Below are 4,558 nucleotides of genomic sequence, written 5' to 3'. Positions count from 1 at the left end.
AAATAAAGAAAAAGATTTCTGGTACAATAAAATGAACAACATAAAATAACAAAAAAATAGAAACGTCAAAAATAAACTAAAACACAACATTAAAAAATTAAATAAATAACTACATTTCAAGTGGAGGTGATATGAGAACAGTCCAGTCTCTATATTATCATTGCCGGAAGTTTTAATTGTTCGATATGGACGGTTCGCCTTTTTTTTGGTTCTCGGATACTCTCTATTGTAACTACATTATTCTCTCTAATAAAAATCCACGGTCGACTATCTTCTCATCTATCAATGAACAATTTTTCGATACAATACTTATTTCTAATTTTCGTTTTTTTATTTTTCTAAATATGAGAAAAATAAACTAATACAATAAAGTGATTACAATGGTAAATTATGATAAATTTAGCAATGAAATATTTTGACAAGGAAATCAAAATTTACCTAAAGAAAAAAATTTAAAAACATTTTTATTAAAATTAAAATTATTTTAATTTTAAAAATGTTGTATTCTCATTTCGAAATTCCACCTTGGTATTAGTGAAAAAATAAAAAATATCAACAATGCATGGAAATATATAGATCAAGCAGACAAACATTGGGCCTCTCGTGGCAACAACGTCTAGTGAAGTGGGGGTAAGCTGCCACTTCCTCTGGTCTAGCAATTACAAATATCGCGGCTTTAATCCTAAATCGTATTTTTCTCTTTACGATCATCCTATGCTACCAAAAGTGAATCTGTTTGCGCAGATTTGTTTTATTTTCTTGTGGTCAAGTGCCTATAAGCTCACTTTTTTTGATTTACAAATAATAACAAAGATAATTTTTTTAAACCCCAAAATAATTACAACAAAAATTAATGAACCAATTTCAGTAACTTCTATGAGGTTCTAGATGGTAAATCCGTTTACATATGGGAAATTTATTATTCCGTATTCAAATAAGAAAAGTAAATTTGCCCCGAAAGTGCTGCCATCTCTTGAAAAAAAAACTTACTAAAAATCGGTACATTTAGCCTTAAGACTAAATGTACCGCTTCATGGGACGCACCAAAATTTACTTTTCTATTTACTCCTGAACGGATGGTCCGATTTCGGATCTGTAAAGTGCATTTTGTGTTTTTCGAAAATAGCAGTTACTGAAATTATGTTTAAAAAGCACCAATCCAATAATAAGGAAAATATGAGTTAACGATAAATTTTTAAAAATGTGGCCTTATAGGCACTTGAAGGACCGTTCACTGAAACCAATGAGACATTCTGTGAAATTAAAGGGCCTATCCAGGACTTAACAAAATTTTCATTTTTAGATTTGTGAAGCAATTTGAATATAGACGTTTTTAAAAGCGCATGAAACAAATCTGACATCTGCATTAAATATTAATTTTATGTAATTTGGTTGTGTATGATCTTCAGTTTTGTTAACAGCACATCTTCTATTACTTTTATATTATTCTTATATCTCCTCTATATTGTACTCACTTTTTTTTTCTCTAGCATTTTTCAATGTTTTCTTTAACTAGTTAATAGAAATCTTTATTTGCCAATATTTTCTGCTCAATTTAGAGCAGATTGTTAGAATCACATTTCAGCTTTGAACTTTGAGGTAGAAACAAAGTTTAAGTGCCTAAATCTTGGAAAAAAGTTATCACATAATCAGAGCCTTTTACAACAAAAAAATGTCAATTTGAACTCTAGTCAATCCTCTATACATTGAACCTAAAGGTTTCTCAAAGAGAATAAATAGAAAAATATCGATTTTTCATTGTTGGAATAGCAAAGACTAAAATTAATTAGTTAAATTTTTTGGATAAACAATGAAATGTACTTTTAATACATAACAACGTTCTATAAATGTAAACATTATGTAATTTATTGCAGATTTTTTACTTAAAACTTATTTGCTTATTAAGAACATAATTAATAAGAACATAACTAAAATTTTATGCAGTACATAGTTCATATATAGTTTAATATTATTTATTGTATAGTTAAAAATTATATGCATTAGGTAAAAATGACTAAATAGTGATTTTTATTTGAGAATGCAGCTTAACTTTTAATAATTCTCTGGGAATATTCCGCTGAAATCCTTTCGAAGCAGTTATCAATTTTAGTCTTGATTAAAAGCTTCATAAGGAGAATACGATATAAATCCCCAGCTGGTCCATAGTTTAAAATGCTTCTATTAAATGTTTTCCCACTTATTCATATTTTTCTTTGTTTATTTTGATTATTATAATTTTAAATAGAAATATATTGTCACTTGGACTATGAAAACTCATATGTCCGAAAATTCTTTATACTAAAAAATTAGCCCATTCTTAGCCAAATTCTTTATACTAAAAAATTAGCCCATGAATCTTATGACATCTTGAAAACCAGAGATATTTAAAAGAAGAAAACATATGAGTATTCTACAATACGATGGTATGTGACAAGATATCTAAAGAATGATGTGTTGATTTTTTCAGAATTACAAGGTATCACATCTTAAGTGACAAAATCTAATTTTAAAAATGCAAGATCTTACATAAAATAAACAGAAACAATATTTAATACAAAGAAAGTTTTTCTAATCACATTCAAAGTTTCTGAAAAAGTCATATAAATTAAATACATTCATGTTGGATCAAAATCAGACCAAAGTTTAGAACAATTCTAAAAAACAGCTTAAAACTTGAAATTGAACTAAATAATCTATATCAAGTGATGTACTAACAAAAAAGAACTTAATAAGCAAAGGAAGAATTATACCAAGCACGTAAGTTTTAATATATTTATAATTAAAATTAATACATTAACCTTGGCAATGAGACCCCCTAAAATAACTTAAGCATTTAATATATTTTCATTGAAAATTACTTTTAAAATATACAGAAGAAAAACAAATTACAAAAGGGAGTATTTATTCAATCTCATAATTTTGCATGGGTATTCTACACCCAAGATTAACTCTCATAGTTTAATCACTGCTGGCAATGGAATGAGTATTTTTTCATGAAAAACTTTACTGAAATGTACCATTATCTTGAACTTTGTTCATAAAGTTTAAGAAATCTTCTTTAGAAACATGGCCAGTGTTACTGCTGTCAGCTTCATCTATCATTTCCTGCCCACAGAACATAGGTATAATATTTATAAAGATATATAATGTATGAATAAATTAAGATTATGAACAAGAGTTCACCATCGCTTAAGTTGTGACACCACTTAACACTCAAAAAACTTTTACATTTGAGAAAAAAAGGATTAATGCTTCATACTGGAGATATCTATTCTCATAAGATATAATAATTCTCAGTCAGAAAAAATTATATAGCCATACGACAAAACAATGGTGTAACAATAGAGATATTCTAGTAATTAAATTGTATTTTTCAATTTTTGAGTTACGAAGTATCACAACTTAAGCGACAACAGGGATAAATATAGTAGTCATGAGTTATCACAACTAAAGCAACAACAGGGATAAAACATAGTATATTTGAAATATTAAGAAGTCAGTTATAAAATTAAATTCATTTGCTAAATAAAACAAAAATTGGAGTAGTTACTTGAAACACAATATTTATTATCTAAATGGAATATAGGAAATGCCATTAGAAGTAGAAGTAAAGGAGGAATTACAGTTTTGACATTTATTTAGCAACCAATTTTTTTTTTTTTTAAATTAAAAACAAATTTCTTTTACTACACTTGGGTATTTCATTTCGCATGGATGCTTATAAGAATATAAACCTCAAAAAAGGAATTTTTAAAAAATCATGGTACTAATTTCTAAAATTACATTAATTCTAATAAATCAATTTATAAGCAGAAATAAGATACATAATAGCTATAACAATAGAAGAATTTGTAATAAAATTTTAGAGGTAGGTAAGCGTCATTTCAAACATCATGAACCAGTAAACACAAGGAACAATTTGTGAAATATTCTTTCATAGCAGTAGAATGTGTTGCCTATCATTTATATTTTTTTTTTTGTCGGAAAAAATTATGTATAAGAAAAATATTATATAAAGTAGGTTAATAACACTGATGTATTGATCACAATTCCAGTTAACTTTAAATCAAAGCAGAAATACTTGGATAAGTCAACTGCCTTTACCAACACGGATAATTGTGATATACATGGAACTGCAAATATGCCTTCCAAAGGCATCAAACACCAACCGGAGGCACTGTACTCCAAATAAAAGAGGATAATTGGTTAAAAGGAACATTTCAGTTGTGCATATTTACTATTACTATATAATATGAATTAATTAGCTTATGTGGATATAAACTTTTCATGAAATTTTGAAACATTCTGGAATATATTACTCTATCTTTTTACTTCAGGAGATAAACAGAAATATATATTCATATTTACTTGCATTTCTTCTTCTGATATAATTTCACCAATATCTTTAGCAACCCTCCTAAGATCATCAATAGATATGAAACCTTTTTCTTCCTTATCCATTAGTTGAAAAGCTCTTTCAAGTTCGATTCTTGAGCTTCTATCTTTCATTTTAATCTGAATAATTCTGCCCAAGTCAGGTAGCGAAATATAACCTATA

The 4,558-nt window shown here is 27.2% G+C and overlaps 1 non-coding gene across 1 annotated transcript; it reads right to left on the bottom strand.

Annotated features, from left to right (window-relative positions):
• Positions 1-2,821: 2,821 nt before the first annotated feature.
• On the bottom strand, positions 2,822-4,503 carry LOC106690648 (uncharacterized). Its single transcript, XR_010844357.1, has 2 exons — positions 4,373-4,503; positions 2,822-3,105 (listed from the first exon to the last, which is right to left on the bottom strand). It is a non-coding gene; the product is annotated as an uncharacterized protein (transcript).
• Between the last annotated feature and the right edge of the window lie 55 nt (positions 4,504-4,558).

This window comes from Halyomorpha halys, unplaced genomic scaffold (genome assembly GCF_000696795.3).
Source record: "Halyomorpha halys isolate HHAL.00 unplaced genomic scaffold, Hhal_1.1 Scaffold1794.1, whole genome shotgun sequence".
In the NCBI taxonomy this organism is placed as follows: domain Eukaryota; kingdom Metazoa; phylum Arthropoda; class Insecta; order Hemiptera; family Pentatomidae; genus Halyomorpha; species Halyomorpha halys.
Note: the sequence above shows the minus strand (reverse complement) of the source record. Positions and strands in the feature narration are given on the sequence as shown.